This window comes from Pleurodeles waltl, chromosome 11 (genome assembly GCF_031143425.1).
Source record: "Pleurodeles waltl isolate 20211129_DDA chromosome 11, aPleWal1.hap1.20221129, whole genome shotgun sequence".
Classification (NCBI taxonomy): domain Eukaryota; kingdom Metazoa; phylum Chordata; class Amphibia; order Caudata; family Salamandridae; genus Pleurodeles; species Pleurodeles waltl.
In genome coordinates this window covers 507,139,858-507,158,714 of record NC_090450.1, presented here as the reverse complement: position 1 = coordinate 507,158,714, position 18,857 = coordinate 507,139,858, and positions in this window count along the sequence as shown.

The following is an 18,857-nucleotide window of genomic DNA, read 5'->3' as shown; positions in this document are numbered from 1 at the left end:
CACTCCACTGTATGCTTCTACACTATACGCTATTACACTTTACACCATTGCACTGTATGCTACTACACTATACACTATTACACTCTACGCAACTGCATCGTATGCCACTCCAGTCTACAATATGCCACTCTGCTATTCCACTTTATGCTGCTCCACTATACGCTACTCCACTCTAGTGTACTCTCCTCCGTGCCATATAACTCCACTCTACTACACTCTATGTCACTCCACTAGACTCTACTCCACTCTATCACTGTACACTCCACTGTCCAAATTTGCACTCAACTCAATGCCTGTACACACTATTGTACAACACTCTACTCCACTCTACAACAGTTCCGAGCACTGTACGACACAGCACACCATTTTACTGTATGAGATGCCACTCCAATTTATAACAGTTTCCTCGACTCTACGCTATCCCACTTTAACATATGCTCCCCAACCTTACAGTAATGCACTATACTCTCCTCCACTCTACTCCAATCCACTGCACATCACTACCATCTACACAATTCCACTCTATGCCACTCCTCTCTTCTATGCACCACTGTACAGTTTTCCGCTGTACACTTTTCAATTCTATGCTACTCCACTTTACAGTGATCCACTCTACGTCACTAAAGTGTTCGCCACTTTACTCTATGCCCCTCCGTTGAATGACAGTCACCTCCACTCTATACAACTTCACTCTAAATGTTTACAACACTTCATGACACTCTGACATTCTATTCCACTCTATTCCCATTCACTCCACTGTCTATACTATACTCCACTCTATTCCCACACACTCATTGTACAACACTCTATTCCACTATACCACACTCTTCTATACAACAAACTACTCCACTCTATTGTATGAGACCCAGCTCCAATTTATAAATGTTTACTACTTATGCTACACCAGTACTTCTCACTCCATGCCACTCTACGACACACCAATACACTCTATTGTACTTTACTTCATACTACATTATACACCAAACCACTAGACTATACTTCACTGTCAGACTTTATCTCACTCTAGGCTACTATACAACAACCTACTCTATGCAACTCCACTGTTTCACACACTACTGGACTTTATGCAACTCCAACTCTACAACACTCTACTACACTGGATTTCACTCTCTGACACTTTACTCCTGTCTGTACGCCTGCACTCCACTGTACAACACTGTACTGTTCTTATGCCACCGTACAACACTCTACTCCACTCTACTCCACAATGCTCTAGTCCACTATACAACACTGTATATAACTCTTTGTATGCCACCACTCAGTGCCATTGTGCTTTATAACACTGTATGCCAATTTGCTGTATCTCACTCTGCAACACTGTATGTACACTACTCCACACTACGAAAAATCAACTAGACTGTATGCCATTCGCCTTTACTATAACCTATATCACTTACCAATACTATACAACACCTGACTACACTGCTGCACAATACAGTACTCCAATTTATAACACTTTACTTGATTGTATGCTATGCCACTCCACTCTCCTGCACTCCACGCCACAATAGTCTATGACACACAACTTCACTTTATGACACTTTACTCCACTCTACACTACCCCACTCCAATGTACTGCACTCCACTATACTCCTCTATAGTACAATTTATGCCACTCTATGCCACTGTACTATACTATGCTGTATGCGGCTCCACTGCCCGACACTCTACTCAACTGTATGCAACTCCGCTCTACAACACTATGCTATACTCTACGCCACTCTGACACTCCACTCCACTCTATGCCCATCCACTCTATGCCACTGTACTTCACTATATCACAGTTGATGACACACCACTCAACTTCTCTCTACAATACACCACACCACTATATGACGCAGCCCTCCATTCTAAGATACTCTCCTCCACTGTACTCTGTGGCACACCACTTGAAGATACTCCACTCTGTGATGCTCTGCTCACCCTACTGCACTCTAAAACACGCTACTCCACTCTTGAAGGTCTACGACACCCTACTCAACTGTTGAAACACAACATTCTGCTGTACAGCTCACTGATCCCATCTACAATACGTGACTCCATAATAGGAGACACCATGCCAAAACAATATATAACAGTTTAATACACTGTACGATACACTACTACATCCTACTCTACTCCACTCAATTCCAATCTACAACACGCTAGTCTATGTCAAAATACTTTACAATACTGTCCTCAACTGTACTGTACAACGCTTCCCATAACAACTCTCTACTTGTGATACTGGACTCTACAATTTAAAACCCATTATTAAAAGGTTTTAAAAAAAACATCGAAATCCAATGAAATAAAACTTAAGGTTAAAGCTTAACTATACTTAGGAAAATTTATTTTCCTTATTCAAACCAAGTTTAAACTACACAAACTTAAAAAATTCTAAAGTTTTAGCTATAACTTTCATTTACTATTAATCCACCACATTCAAATTATATTAAATAGCGGACCTCGTTACACACTCTTTTGAGCTCGCTAACCACACAAAGCTAACTATAACTTCTCACTCTACCATGCACTGTGTTGTGACAAACAAATACTAACCTGCGTGGTTAAGTACCATGTGGTAAAGGTTAAAAATACATACCTGCATGGTACTTATCTGCGTCGTAAAGCTTGAGTGGTTTAGGTTCCAGCATAGTACGGCCTTGGTGGTAAAGACTGTTTCCCTGTGCAGGAGTGGTTGGTCCCCGAGGCCTGTCACCAACTGATGCAAGCAAGCACTCACCTCCCTCCCATGGTGTGTATTCCTGTGAGTAAATTTCTGGTTTCATGCAGAATTTGGTGTAATTCCTTTCACCACAGTTTTCTGTATCAGAGAATAAGATTGATTTTTTGAGAATTTAAATGGGAAAGACTGCCTTTGAGACCAACTCTGTCAGTGCCATTCCCCCCGAAAGATCTACACGAAACCTAACTGCCAATCCAAACCTAAACCCGATAAATATTTCTTTGGAATGTTTCCTGCAGTTTGTCAAATGGTGCAAAATGTATTATCAAAGCTAATAATGGCTTCTTAATAGAAATTTTTACCTATCCTAGCTCCTATCCACTATAAAATATGTTAAGGAATGTCATCCTTCCAATCTTGTTTAACCCTCCACTGGTGTCAGAAGTTCACCTTTTGAACTCAGTGACGGACACGGGAAAATGATCTATTTATCTATCTATCTATCTATCTATCTATCTATCTATCTATCTATCTATCTATCTATCTATCTATCTATCTATCTATCTATCTATCCATCTATCTATCTATCTATCTATTTGCATTGTCCATTTCATATTTGCTGCATCATAAAATAGAATGAAACATCAATCTCTGTAACAGTGTTTTAACTCTTGTGAGCACAACACACACATCCTGTTGTACCATTCATTCACAAGAATGTTACGTAAAGCAAACACTAACGTGGTCATTATGACATTGGCGGTCAGCTGACAGCCAAGCGGGCGATGGCGGTAGGTCCGTTACTAGGCTGGCGGTGAACACCACCAAATTATGACCATGGCGGTGATCCCTTCCAATAGACCGTCAAAGAACCACCCAAACCACTAGTGCGGTCCGCCCACTGACCACAGTGGTTGCCATCTTCAGGCTGGCAGAACATCACACCCCCCCACCATATTATTGCATAGCAGACCGCCAGGATTTCGTCGACGAGGCCACCGCCACCAAAAGCCTGGCGGAAACAAATCATATAAAGGAGACACTCATCTCCAGGGACTCAGAGGAGTCTGCGGCCACCATGGATCCCAGACTGGAAGTTCTTCTGATGCTGTACCATGTGATGGCAGTCTAGGAACAGCAACGCTGCTGCCGACAGTGAGTACAGCCATCTAGCACACAAGGGAGGGAGTGGAGAGTGACACGCCCATATGCACAACACACACCACACTCACATACCACACACCGAGAACTATCTACATAGAAATTCAACAACATAAGCCAGGAGCAAAGAAAGCCAGGACACATACTTTTGGTCCAACCACTATAATTCTGTGGGAACAGCGACCTCAATAAAATAAATGTTATATATATACAGAAAGGGCCAGTGGCCAGTCCAATGTTTGTGAAAAGCCACAGGGCAACGTCCAAGGCTCAACTTGACTCCTGACAGCCCAAGTCACTCCACTGGGCAGGGGCATGATGATGATGGTAGGCAGGCACCTCAGGGGCGGGTGGGGGTTTCTTGGGAGGAGGGTCCTTGGACTTGGGAGGGGGCGGATCCTTCTTCCATTGCTTAAGGGGCAGAGGTGTTGGCTTGGAGCGGGGGGCTGGAGTGCCCCTGTTGTGCCCTTTAGCGTCAGGTGTAGCTGCAGGGGGAGGGACATGAGTGGACTGGGAGCTTGAGGTACTGGGCTGGGGGAGAGAGAGCTTGCTCTTAGGGGCAGGAGAGGGGGGAGGAGGAAGGAAGAGGTCAAGGCGGGAAAGGAAATTTTCTTAGCTCCAGTGGGGCAGGTTGTGGTAGGAGGTTTGGGAGTGGAGACAGAGGGAGTGGTTGTAGGAGGAGTAGGTTAGCTGGCCTGGGTTGCAGGTGCATGTACAGTGTGCATGTGTGAGGTGGATTTCTATTGAGTGTCTGAGTGGAAGCGTTTTTGTGTCTTTGGAGGGGGGCAGATAGGGTAGGACAGGACAAACAGGACGTGTGTATGTATGTTGTGGTGTCTGAAAGTGAGGTGGGTGTGCTGCATGAGGTTGTGATGGTGGTGGAGTTGACTGCACATGTGGTGAATGGGGTACTAGTCTGTGTGTCTGCTGTTGTGGTGAAAGTGGGCAAGGCTGCATAGGTGGCAGGATCTGGGACTGAAAATGCAGTGCTTTCAGGTGTGAGTGTTGTTGTGACTGTGAGGGAGGAGGAGGAGTCTGCTACATAAATACATCACTGTGTACTGTGATATTATGTGTCCATCCTTCCTGTAGTCACACACATCTCATGTTTGGTTTACTTACATACCTACCACTCCGGAGGAGGACACAAGCACCCGTGTACACTCCCCTAGTGGACTTGGCTACACTGGAGGAATGGCACATTATTATGACCTATCGTCTGGACAGGGCCACAATTACTGAGGTGTGTCAACAATTGTAGCCAGATCTGATTCCTGCTATCCATAGCACTACAGCAATAGCCCCTGCAGTATAGGTACTGACAGTGCTCCACGTCCTGGCAAGTGGTTCCTTCCAGGTGACTGTGGGCCTGGCTGCAGGAATGCCACAAACACTGTTTTCTAATGTGCTTGGAAGAGTTTTGGCTGCCTTTTCTAAAACACATGAGCAGCTACATTTCATTCCACCAGAGAGAAGATTTGCCCACTGTGAAGGCTGGATTCTATGCCTTGGGACACATACCACATGTTATTGGGGCCATTGATGGGGCCCATATTGCCTTGGTCCCTCCCAGGACAAATGAGCAGGTCTACAGGAATAGGAAGAGTTACCACTCTATAAATGTCCAGATGGTGTGCCTTGCTGATCAATACATCTCCCACGCCACTGCCAAGTTTCCTGGATCCGTGCATGATGCCTATGTGTCGAGGAATAGCAGCATCCTCCAGGTGATGGCACAACCACAGAGGCAGAGAGTGTGGCTCATAGGTGAGCTTGAGTCTTCACCCAATATATGTCACTGTGTGCCACCTCATGTTGTACTCTGTGCCATTGTACATGAGTAATGTGTGTCCCTCACTACTTCCAGGTGACTCCAGCTACCCAAACCTGTCCTGGTTGTGGACACCAGTGAGGAATCTGAGGACAGGAGCATAAATTCAGTACAATGAGGCACATGGGTGTACAAGGAGGGTTATTGAAAGTACATTTGGGCTACTGAAAGCCAGGTTCTGGTGCCTCCATGTAACTGATGGATCCCTTTTCTACGCTGTCAGAAATGGGTCTAGTCAGGGTGAGTCACACACAATCCAAATTACCCTCTTGTAGCTTGGCACTGAGCAGTCAGGCTTAACTTAGAAGGCAATGTGTAAAGTATTTGTGCAATAACACAGTATAAGCACCACAAAATATACCACACAGGTTTAGAAAAATATATAATATTTATGTGATTAAATGCAGGTCAAAGCAACCAAGAATTGATAAGTACATGTTGAAATATCACTTTAGAAAATTATAAAAAGAGTCTTAAGTTCTTAAAAAGCAATAAATGTCTCTTGCAAGCACAAAGTACCTGGTTTGCGTAAAAAATATCCACAGTGGAAAACGGGGAGGTGTGCTTCTGTTTCTCTGGTCACACACAGGCAAAGCGTCAATGTTTTTCCACACAGGGAAGGCTTTGCGTCAATTTCTGGTTCGCAGGCTTGGATCCTCTTCGGGTTGCGGGGTATTTGGAATCCCAGGGAAGATGCAGAGAAATCCTGGGCGTGCAGGGTAAAAATCACAGGAGCTGCGTCGATCTGGCGGGCGATGCAGGGACATTTCTGTCGCATGGCAGGTGGTGCATCGATTCCTCTTCTCAGGAAGTTGGGCTGCATTGTTCCGGCTCTGTTATGCGTCGATCCAGTGGGATGTGCATCAAAGTTCTGGTTGCAACGCTGGTGCTGGGTTGATCTCCATTCGGGGAGCCAGGCTGGGTCGTTCCCATTCGGTGTGCAGTGATTTTCTCACCGCAATGCAGGCTGTGCATCTTTTCTAGCAGGCTGTGCGTCGATTTTTGCTGCACAAGCAGTTCTTTGCATAGGTGAAGTCTTTTTTGGCCCTGAGACTTCAAGAAATAGGAGGCAAGCTAAATCCAAGACCTTTGAGAGCACTTCTCAGCAGACTCAGAGGGCAGCAAGGCAGCAGGACAATAGCAGGGCAGCAGTCCTTTGCACAAAAGCAGTCAGGTGAGTCATTTGGGCAGCCAGGTAGTTCCTCTTGACAGGTTGCTGGTTCAGGACCAGAAGTATCTGTGTTGGTAGGGTCAAAGACCCTGTGTAAATACCCAAATGTGCCTTTGAAGTGGGGGAGACTTCAAAGAGTGGCTTAGAAGTGCCCAAGGTCCCTTTTCAGTTCCATCCTGTCTTCCAGGGTCCCAGTAGGGGTGTGGCAGTCCATTGTCTCAGGGCAGGCTGCTATCCTTTGACATGTACGTGTCAGGCCCTCCACCCTCCTAGCCCAGGAAGACCCACTCAGTATGCATATGTATGCAGGTGTGACTGAGCATCCTGTGTTTGGGGTTGTCTGAGTGAAATGCACAAGGGAGCTGTCAACTATACCAGCCAGACGTGGATTGTAAGGCAAGGAAGGATTTAAGTGCAGAGAAAATATCACTTTCTAAAAGTGGCATTTCTTAAACAGTAATATTAAATCCAACTTCACCATCAGCAGGATTTTGTATTACTATTCTGGCCATACTAAATATGACCTTGTTACTCCTTTCAGATTAGAATCTACCACTCAAACAGTATATGAGCGTAGCCCTAATGTTAGCCCATGAAAGGAGAAGGCCTCACAGTAGTGGAAAATGAATTTAGGTGTTTTACACTACCACAACATATAAACTACACAGGTACATGCCCTGCCTTTTACCAACATAGCACCCTGCCCTATGGGTTACCTAGGGCATGCCTTAGGGGTGACTTATTTGTTTGAAAAGGGGCAGTTAAGGCTTGGCAAGTACTTTTAAATGCCAAGTCCAAGTGGCAGTGAAACTGCATACACAGGCCTTGCAGTGGCAGGCCTGAGGCATGGTTAAGAGGCTACTCATGTGGGTGGCACAATCAGTGCTGCAGGACTTATAAGTAGATTAAATAAGCCAATTGGGTGTGAACCAATGTCACCATGTTTTAAGGGAGAGAGCATATGCACTTTAGCACTAGTTAGCAGCAGTAAAGTGCGCAGTCCTAAAACCAGCAGAAACAGTGTCCAAAAAGTGGAGGGAGGCAGGCAAAGCGTTAGGGGTGAGCACCCTAAAGCTTTCAGGTCTAACATATGCTCCTAAGAAGGTCTGCCGGATAGTGGTGGCTTGCTGCATGCTGCTCAATTTGGCACACAGATGCCATGTGCCCTATCTGCAGGAGGAGGAGGGAGACAATGCACCTGTGGCAGCAGAGGACACTGAAGACAGTGATGAGGATGCAGAGGAGGAGGAGGACATGGACAACAGGACACATGTGATACAGCAGTACATCCACTGACACTCAGGTAAGACTGTACTTCTGTTCGACCCTCCATTACAGTTAAGTGCTGTGTGGCTGCTGTGTTGTGCCAAGCACTACCTTTACTTCTCAAGTGACTGTCACTTGTGCTTTCTCTTTTTGCAGATGTTCATGTGGTCACAACTGTGTACTTATGTGATGACTACAGACTGCTTACATACATTTGTTGGATGGATTCACACTTTACAGGACATTTGCACATTATAATGCAGTTTAAGACATTGCATATTGTTGTATGATAAAGCACAGAAACTTCAGTTGTGTTCAAGATTGTTTATTTAAATGACAAAAAGGATGGGATAGTGCAATAGAGTGGGGGTGATGGTGGACATAAACCTCTGTGTAGTGGCCCAGTTGGTTTGTTGCACAGGTCCAGTTTCCATGGGCCATAGGTAAAGGAGCAATGGCAGTCCAAAGTGAACAAGGTGTCTCATTGGCACACAAGGCAGACATTCACAAGGGGCTCTTTTCCTGGCGGTCGTTTGGGTCTTTGCAACAGTTTCTGTTGTCTGTCTGGGTCCCAGGGAATGCTTGCAGGGTGGTTCACCTTCTGAAAGTGGAGGGGTGCTGGTGGCCTGTAAGTGATGTAGCAGGTCCTCCTGTTGACTAGCTGTGGCAGATGTTGTTGGCTGGTGAGTAGACGTACTAGTGAAAGGGCCCCGCTGGTGTACTGTGTCCCCATGCATTGTGTTGCCCATGTCACCCAGCACCCCTGCAATGGTGGCCATGTTGGCATTTAAGCCCTGCAACTGCTGCATGACCTCCTGGTGGTGTACCCCCTGCAGCCACTAGTTCTCCTGCAAGATGGTAATCACCTGGTCCATCCTGTCCTGGGATTGGTGGTAGGCCCCAGGACATGTGTGAGTGCCTCCTGGGCAGTCGGTTCCCTGGGTTGGGCCTCCCAGGGCACAGCTAGCCTCCCTCTAGGACTGGCCCCCTGTGCCTGTGACCCTTGAACGGTGTTCCCACTCCCATGTTCACTAGGGCCTTCATAGTCTTGCCTATGTGGTGTTGACTCGGGTCCCTGTACAGGTGGGAACACAAATGATCAACGTGTCCTGGGGACAGAGGTTTGGGGACGTTGGGTGGCTGCTGCGGTGTTTGAGATGGATGGGGGGGCCCTGTGGTGGACTGTGTGTGGGATGTGGAAGCCGACTCACCAGTGGTGCCAGATAAGCCAGGGGGATCATCCAGATCAGGACATCTAGAGTTGCTGTCTTCACTGAGGGCATCTTCTGGTGGGGGACTGGGTTGCCGTGGCACATGCTCACCTCTGACATTGGCTGGGGTACGTATGGACATGTGAAAGATTTGTTACAGTAATTGTCTGTCACATATTCAGCATTTCTGGCTTTCCCCTATGGGTTGGGTGTTGTCTTCCCACCTTTGGTTAGTGTATGTATGCTGGTAGATTGTGGGATTGGTAGTACTACATGCTGCCCATGCATTACTGTTGTGTGTGCATGCAGAGCTGGGAGGGGTGTGCTTGCAGTGGGTAGGGCATGCATGGGTACACAATTGAGGGTATTTATGGGAGTGGTTCACTGTATGGGATGGAGTGGAGTGAAGGGAGTCAGGGTGAGCGGGTGACATACCATGCAGGTATCGGTGGTGGTAGGGTAGTAATGTTGACTTACCAGTGTCCGGCCTTCAAGTGACTCCAGTGAGGCCCTCAGGATTGTCAAGACTTTCTCCTTCCATGCTGTCAACTGTGGCGGAGGAGGTGGGGGTCCACCGCCAGTCCTCATGATGGCAACTTGGTGCCTGGAGGCCACTGCATGCACCATCCCCTATAGGTCATTCCACCTCTTGCGAATGTCCTCCCTTGTGCGTGGATATATTCCCAGGGAGTTCACCCTGTCCCCGATCCTCCGTCATAGCTCCATCTTCCTAGCAATGGATATCTGCTGGACCTGTGCACCGAACAGCTGTGGCTCTACCCTGATTATTTCCTCCACCATCACCTGCAACTCTTCATCTGTGAAATGTGGATTCTTCTGTGGGGACATGCCTATTGTGTGGTAAATGTAGTATGTGTGTTGTGCTGAATGTGATAGGTGTTGGTGTATGGTGTGTGGTGTGTGATGCATGAAAGGTGAATAGGTGGCTGTGGTTTGTGTGTACAGTTTTTGTATTATCTTTTGCTGGTAAGGTGTAGTTAGCTTTTTGTGTTTGCCAAGGATTGTGGGTTGTGTGGGGGTGTGTTTTATAGTGCTGTTGGTGGGTGTGTACGGTGTGTGTATATGTGTCAAGTGTTGTTTTTTCAATCTAGCCAATGTTGGCTTCTGTTGGTGTTGGGTGCCCAATTCTACCGCAGGGCTGTGAACCGCCAATGGCTGACCGCCGTTGAGTGTCCGCTGTAGTGATTCATGGTCCATAATTTGAAGGTCGGTGTATTGCTGTCATAGCGGGGAGGGTGGTGGGTCCTTTTTTCACCTCTGTTGGGTCTGGCGGAATTGTTGTTGTGGCTAGTTTCTGTCAGTTTTTTGTTTGTGTGTCATAATCTGGCATGCAGATTTCCACCTCCGCGGTAGTCTGTTGGCGGCCGACACCACAGTGGTCTTTGGAAACGACCGCCAATGTCATAATGACCACCTAAGACTTCAGAATACAATCTTTGTGCAGCGCCTGCTCTGTGTTATTTTGTCCTTTCAGTCTGGCACATCCCAGACACAAATTTAGAGGCATGAAGACTTTAGTTAGTAGTTTTCCTTCTAAGAGGCTGATATGAATGGGGCAGAGTCAGCTGAATGTCTGCCAGGTGTTTCTGCAAGGCATCCACGCTGTATCAGAGATAAAGTTACAAATTGATGTCCCAGTGAGACACTCAGCAGAAATTCCCATTCAGCTAGATATAATGATAGTCTCCCTGGCCCATGCTCCCTTTTTGAGTTTGATAGGATGCCTCCAGAAAATAAAGGACGTTTTCAAAGACCAACACTTAAACCTCTTGTGGATGTGGCCTTCAAGGAGCAAATATGCTAACGGTTATTTTCTTTGTATATCAGTCATTCCCAGGGTTAGAACCCATACCTCTGACATGTCTATCCACTCCAGTAAGATGGATGAATTGATAATTTTTCATTAGTAAACTGGCCCTTCTGACAAATGAAATGACTGACTCCATAGCCTATAGGATGCATGTACATATGCTCAAAGGGACGCTCAATGGATAATTGCATGCAGGGACAGTGTTTTAAACCTAGTTCCAAACTGGAGAAAGGCTTTGGTAGATGCTCTTCTGCTGGTTTAGGTCCACTTTATTGTAAGTGTTCACATTCCTCCTTGTTGGTATTAGAGATATTGAATCAGTATCCATTTGCAATCCGAATTTAGGATTTGGAAAAACCTTTCCAACTCCTAAAAAGGGACTGGTACATTAGATAAATGATTTTAACACCTGCAATTGCTGAATTGGATCGTTTGTGACCATTAAAGTTTTGAATACATCTGGCCCTTTACCCTTGCTCCCTCTCCCATCCTAGTCTCCTTTGTGTACCATCTTGGATAGAATACGGAATTGGCTCTTGGTACATGTAGTACTTTACAAATGAACCCATAAATACAATAAATACAATAAGTAAATGGAAATGTTGTAATACTCACTTTCTTTCATGGCATCCTTACCGTAACCACCACAAAGCCAGCACATGACCCTGTCTACCTTCACAAAGGAAGAACAGGTCACCCAAACCAAGGATGTATAGTTCAGCAAATGTGACTATGATTCCTCACTGCTTCTCATCACAGATAAGCACAGCTACAGGTTTGCTCTAAAACAGGAGGAGTCGGGGTGTGGCTATGAGTAGTGCAGCTGGTGCAATCGCACAAGTCCTAGGGCAGTGAGCAGTGTTTAATTTGTAAATAAAAAGGTGCTGGTGCTCAAAGCCCTCCTCTTAAACACGTGGCTGCTGCAATTAAATGGGCGAACGCAGAATACTGAAGCAGCGTAATCCTGAAGCCATCTCGGGCCTCTTCAGTCCATTTAAAACGACTCTGCATTTTTGTTTCTCTCCTCCTCCGGCTTTCCCATATGTCTCTTTTGCTCGCAGTAAGTGCTTGAGGCAGAAAAATAAGCGCCGGCCCTCGAAAATAAGTGCCAGTGCTCTGCACCGGAAACAACAAGCACAAATTAAGCACTGGCTATGAGGAGCTCTCTTCCCCCATGTATGGACGTTTCTTTACTAATCATGGGAGTAGGGGTCGAGTTTCCATGCTTGCATTAGGGTCCATGGTGTAGAGAGCCACCCGGGCTCTCCTTTCTGTTTGTACTACGTTCCGCGTGACCGGCTGGAATGCGGAACCGAGCTGAGGTAATAAACTCGGGGCTGCACTGACGCAGTTCCCCTTGAGACTGCAGCCCTGTGTGTGCATGTCTTCATTTTGTCCTCCGCACACTGTCGGGCCCAGCAACTCTACAATGGCGACGAGGGGTTTTTCGACACTCCCGCGTCGCAACTGAGCTGCCCTCAATACCTAGGAAAAAGAAAAACCTGACCGACACCTCCCGTGCACCGTGTGAAAGAAAAGCCGAGGAGAGCCTGGCCAGAAAGGTGCGGAAGAGGCGCACTGCGCCTGGCTTTAAAGAGGTATGCCCCACCTCCCCGTGTGTGAGTTTCCCGGCCTGGGCCCGGCACTCTGTCAATCCCTGCTGTGGCCCACGAGCAGAGAGAGAGAGAGACAAAAAAAAAAAAACAACCACAAAGTAGCCTCACCTCCGCTGCTGGTCTGAGCATAACGTCTGTGCCGGGAGGCCCTGAAACACCAAGAGGAGGCTGTGCGCGACCAAGAATGCACGTGCACGCCTAGATACTGTCAACACGACGCTCAGGCTGTATCCCCCGGGGAGGGGAACGCAGCACAAGAGCCAGAAGGGCAGGAGCCCCAAGCAAGAGACAAACAAGGGCAAAAAGCCCTGAGAGACATTGGAAAAAAAAAGGAAAGAGAAAAAAAAAAACATAAATACACACAGAGTAATAAAGAGACACAAGGGGAATAAGAAAGAGGGGTAGACCCAAGAAGAAAAAAAAAGGAAATAAAAGAGAGGATTTATTTTTTGTCTTCTTTCTCTCTATGGATAATAAATAACTACAATTAAAGGTGGCATGAAAAAAAAAAGGGAAACTATAAGAAGGGAACCTGCAACATAACAACAAAGCGCCTACTTACTGTGAGACATCATGAGTTCCCAATTGCAAGAGAACCCCCAGCTGCCTGCGCAAGCAGCGCCAGTACTTACTCCTCAGCCACTGCGCTGCCCCCGTTTAGCCAACTGATTGACGGCCACAGCTTCGCCAAGATGGCGCCTATGGTTAAACCGATTAGAAAACTACTTCTGCGCCACTAGAGAGACAGACAGGGCTGTGTGCAGATCGCTCATGCTGCTCATGGGGGGTGATGAGCTGCAAGAACTGTTTGATGCACTCCCAAACACAGGTGATAAGTCGGACTTCAACGCGGCAGTGGAAGCCCTGAATAAGCATTTCGAACCACAGCTGAACTCAGACTTTGAACGAGGCAAACTCCGGCAGGCTCAGCAAACGGACGTTGAGTCAATGGACATGTTCTATGCTCGGCTAAGGAAGCTAGCAAGCTCGTGTGTGGGCCTCAATCAACAGGAAGAGATTAGAGCACAGATTATTCAAGGGTGCCGATCGAACGCACTAAGGAAGCTCATCCTACGTCAGCAAGGCATGCCCCTTGACGACATTCTGGTTTTGGCACATTCAAACGAACTATCAGCGGTGCAGGCCGATGCTATGGCAGCAGTAAGAGGACAATCACTGGCTGCTGCGTCAACCACACGTCCAGACCAGGTGAAAGAAGAGCATATAGACGCCATTCAGACTCACCAACCGCCGGGATGAAAAGCAAACTTTGTCAGACAGAGTGCGCGCATCTGCAGGAGCTGTGGGTACGAACACAAACCACCAATGGTGTGCCCGGCAAAAGGGAAAACGTGTGATAAGTGTGGCAAAGACAATCATTTTGCGAAAGTGTGCAGGTCAGGAAGAGGATGGCAAGGAAACCAGAAAGGAAGGGACACCAAGGTCAGAAGCGTTACCAAAGAAACTGATGAATCCGGTGAAACCATGGCTCAGAGACCTCCAGTCTTCGAGGAAGATGAGGATGAAGACATCTTCGTTATCTCGTTCACCAGTGGAAGACAGCATAAAAAGCAACCACCACCCAAGAGTAACATCCAGATTAATGGCAAGTCCGCGACGGTGCTCATAGACACGGGGGCATCGGTGAATGTGATGGATGAGACTCTATTCAAGCAATTGACCCCAACACCCTCGCTTCCCCCAACTACCACTAAAATATACAACTATGGGGGCCGAGAGCCGCTTCCTCTAAAGGGCATGGTGGAGGTGGCAGTGTCCAGCGGGCAGGTGCCTACACAGGCAAGGTTCTATGTGGTGACTGGAAATCGAGGCACTCTGTTGGGGTGCCACACTGCGGAAGAGCTAGAACTAGTATTCTTCGCACGACAAGTGTAGGACTCCCATGCTGAACACCTAGTCAACGAGTTTCCGCAGCTCTTTGAAGGGTTGGGGGCGACTCAAAGGTAAACGTGTCAAGCTACATATAGATCACCGGGTTACGCCTGTTGCCCTCAGACATCAATGCGATCCGTTCCATTTGCGACCAGCAGTGGAGAAGGAGCTACAGCTACTTGAAGACCAAGGAGTGATTGAAAAGGTCGAAGGGCCTACACCATGGGTGTCGCCGTTGGTGATTGCGCCAAAGCCTAAGCAACCTGGCGCCATCCGTCTCTGTGTCGACATACGCCTTTTCAACAAGGCCATTAAAAGAGAGAGGCATATAACACCTACGATGGATGACATCATAGCTGATTTGAATGGGGCACAGTGGTTCTCGAAATTGGACCTCAATGCTGGATATCATCAGCTGGAGCTGGAACCCGACAGTAGGAACATCACCACCTTTTCAACACACGTGGTGCTTCGGCGATACAAGAGACTGAGCTTTGGGGTATCTTCGGCTGCCGAAGTATTTCAAAACATGGTTAGGGAGACACTATCAGGACTGCACGGGGTGATCAATTTGAGTGATGACATCCTCATTTATTCCAAAACTAGAGAAGAACATCATCAACATCTTAGGGCTACACTGCAGAGGTTGTCGGAGACAGGGTTAACACTCCACAAGAAGAAATGCGCTTTCTGTCAGACGTCGGTGGAGTTTTTTGGCTATGTCTTTTCAAAAGACGGTCCACAGGTGGACCCTCGAAAAGCTGATGCCATCCATCAAGCACCAATTCCGAAAAACCCCACATAAGTGAGAAGCTTCCTGGGCATGGCAACCTATTGTAGAAGGTTCATTCCGCAGCTTGCGACCATGGCGGAGCCTCTCAGACAGCTCACCAAAGCTGGTCATCGGTGGGAGTGGAGCCCAATGGCGGACAGGGCGATTGCTGACATTAAGAAAGCACTACTAGACAAATCAACAATGGCCTATTTTAACCCTCACAGACGTACTGAGGTGGTGGTGGATGCAAGTCCAGTGGGTCTCGGCGCTGTTCTCCTCCAGGAGCAGAACCCGCAGGAGTGGGTTCCGGTTGCGTATGCCAGCAGAACATTGTCTTCAGTTGAGACACGATATGCCCAGATAGAACGAGAAGCTCTGGCGATTTGGTGGGCGTGCAAACATTTTCACCTGTATCTGTATGGCCAAGAATTCCAGGTGATGACAGATCAGAAGCCTCTAGTCGCACTGTTTGTGTGGTGCCCTTGCTTGGCACCCCCGCGAATACAGCGGTGGACTGTTCTGCTGCAACCTTACAGGTTTACCGTCATTTATCGACCAGGAGCAAATAACCCGGCGGACTACTTATCTCGCCACCCATCCCCAATCATGACTGACAACTCTCAAGAGAACGACGAGGAGAGCACGGAGGTGTTTGTCAACATGGTGGTACAATTGGCATGTCCCAATGCCCTAGGTGTAAGAGACATTGTTGATGCCACCAAGGTGGACATGGTACTCAACTAGGTCAAAGAAGCACTGAGTCACAGGAAGTGGAAGCTTTTCTTGGAAAAGACTAAAGTAGCCAACCACGAACGCAAATTAGCGATTCAAGGGATGTGCAGGGTGCAAGATGAGCTGTCCACAGATATTCAAGGACTGGTTCTTTGAGGAAGAAGAATTGTACTGCCTCAGAGTTTGTGGGCCAGAGTGGTGGAACTAGCACATCAGGGCCATCAGGGCACTGCAAAAACCAAGGCAAGATTGCAGGCCATAGTGTGGTTCCCTGGCATCGATAGTCAGGTGGATGAATTGGTGGGGAAATGCCATTCATGTGTCATCACATCAGGGGAACTACCCTGCTGTCCAGTAGTCACTGAACCGGCTAGCACAAAGCCCTGGACAAAAGTGAGTATGGATTTTGGGAGTTTCCCAGACAGGCGGCTGACTGTCGTCCTCATTGACTAGTGCACCAAATTCCTTGTTGTTGTCGTTGTGTTGTCCACGGCATTTGAAAATGTGAGGCCAGTGCTTCAAAAGGTGTTTGCTATATTTGGGCTCCCTGACGAAGTCTGAACAGACAATGGTTAACCGTTCAATGGACAGGAGTTTCGGTCTTATCTGGAAGGGTTAGCCATAAATCATTGCAAGGTCATGCCATACTGGCCGCAGGCCAATGGGGATGTCGAGAGGTTCATGCGAACTTCAAACCGAGCACTCAGAATAGGTGTTGAACAAAGAGCAGACAGTGAGCAATGTCTACACCAATTTCTAGGTGCTTATCGCCAGACACCTCGTAGCACCACAGGGTATGCCCCGGCCGCACTTATTTTTAAGGTTCTGCCTCGAGATTGCATCCCGGCTGGTCCTCAGTGGACATCCCCAGAACTGGATGTCGAAGCCACTCAGCAATGCAGAGAACGCACTAATCGAAAAGCTACTGAACGACGGAAAGGTCGGTACTGGGGCTTTCAGGAAGGAGATATGGTGGTAGTGAAGAACCGCCGGCCGGGGGAAAATTCCAAACTCCATTTGAACCTGAACCCTGGCAAGTCGTCAGTGTGATGGGTGCCATGATAACAGCCGCACGAGGCAGGCAGAGAGTAACTAGGAATATAGCACACTTCAGGAGAGCAGGGGTTTCGGTCACATCTGAGGAAGAAGGAGAGATCGATGACTCGATGGTTGAACCCCAAGCTGCGGAGGTACAGACCGAAGGTGCTCAGGGAGCAGCGCCAAGTGCACGACACCTTCCAGGTAAAAATGCCGGCAGGGGAGAATCACTTCCCAGGGGTGGACATTATCATCTACGCCCCAACCCAGTGCCGAACAGCCAGCTCAGAGACTTTGGGGGTGATTCCGACCTGGGGTTGGAGGATGCACCGCCAACAGGCTCGCGGTGCATCAAGGGCAATTCTGACCGCGGTGGTAAAGCCGCGGTCAGAAAAGGGAAACCGGCGGTTTCCCGCCGGTTTTCCCGCCGGTTTTCCCCTGCCCCTGTGAATCCTCCACGGCAGCGCTGCAAGCAGCGCCGCCATGGGGATTCCGACCCCCTTCCCGCCAGCCTGGTTCTGGCGGTTTTCACCGCCAGAACCAGGCTGGTGGGAACGGGTGACGTGGGGCCCCTGCAGTGCCCATGCCAATGGCATGGGCACTGCAGGGGGCCCCTAACAGGGCCCCACATTGATTTTCAGTGTCTGCCTAGCAGACACTGAAAATCGCGACGGGTGCATCTGCACCCGTCGCACACCAGCAACTCCGCCGGCTCCATTCGGAGCCGGCTTCCTCGTTGCTGGTGCTTTCCCGCTGGGCGGGCGGGCAGCCTTTTGGTGGTCGCCCGCCAGCCCAGCGGGAAAGCCAGAATGACCGCCGCAGTCTTTTGACCGCGGTACGGTCTTCTGGCGGTTCCCGCCAGGCGGGCGGCTTCCGCCGCCGGCGGGGGTCAGAATGACCCCCTTTGTCTGTACCCTGGGCCCCTTGAAAGCAATGTTGGACCATCGTCGCCTGCTCACCAGAGGGGCGTTGTACCGGGATGTTTGTATCCTTTGTTCTGTTTGTTATTATTGTGTTTTCTGTCTCATTTAGTGGGTTTTGGGTTTTCCTGCATATTTTCTCTTATCTTCTGTGTGAAGTAAAACATGGGAGGGATGTAGAGAGCCACCCGGGCTCTCCTTTCTGTTTGTACTACGTTCCGCGAGTCCGGCTGGAATGCGGAACCGAGCTGAGGTAATGAACTCGGGGCTGCGCTGACGCAGTTCCCCTTGAGACTGCAGCCCTGTGTGTGCGTGTCTTCATTTTGTCCTCCGCACACTGTGGGGCCCAGCAACTCTACATATGGCACTCTTGCTCTCCCACTGACCACCCGTAATGGTCTTCATCTAAGGCACTCAAATTCTTTATACATGAGTCAAACTATTAATTTATATTTTCCCATTCAAGCACTACGACGGGACGTATCAGTATAGCTGACTGTACCTCTCACTTTATCTCGGTTTGGAGCAGCAACAGGTTTCCCACCTTTCTATGTTCTTCAGTCATAGCCACAATTCTTCTCACTTACTACAAATTATAAGCCCATACTCTGAATGTCCACCTGAGACTAGCAACAGGGGCCCCGTCAGGCTGTACACAATATAATTAATACACATGGTCGGACTGCGACAGAAAACATGCCCCGGGCGCCAAAATAAAAGTGA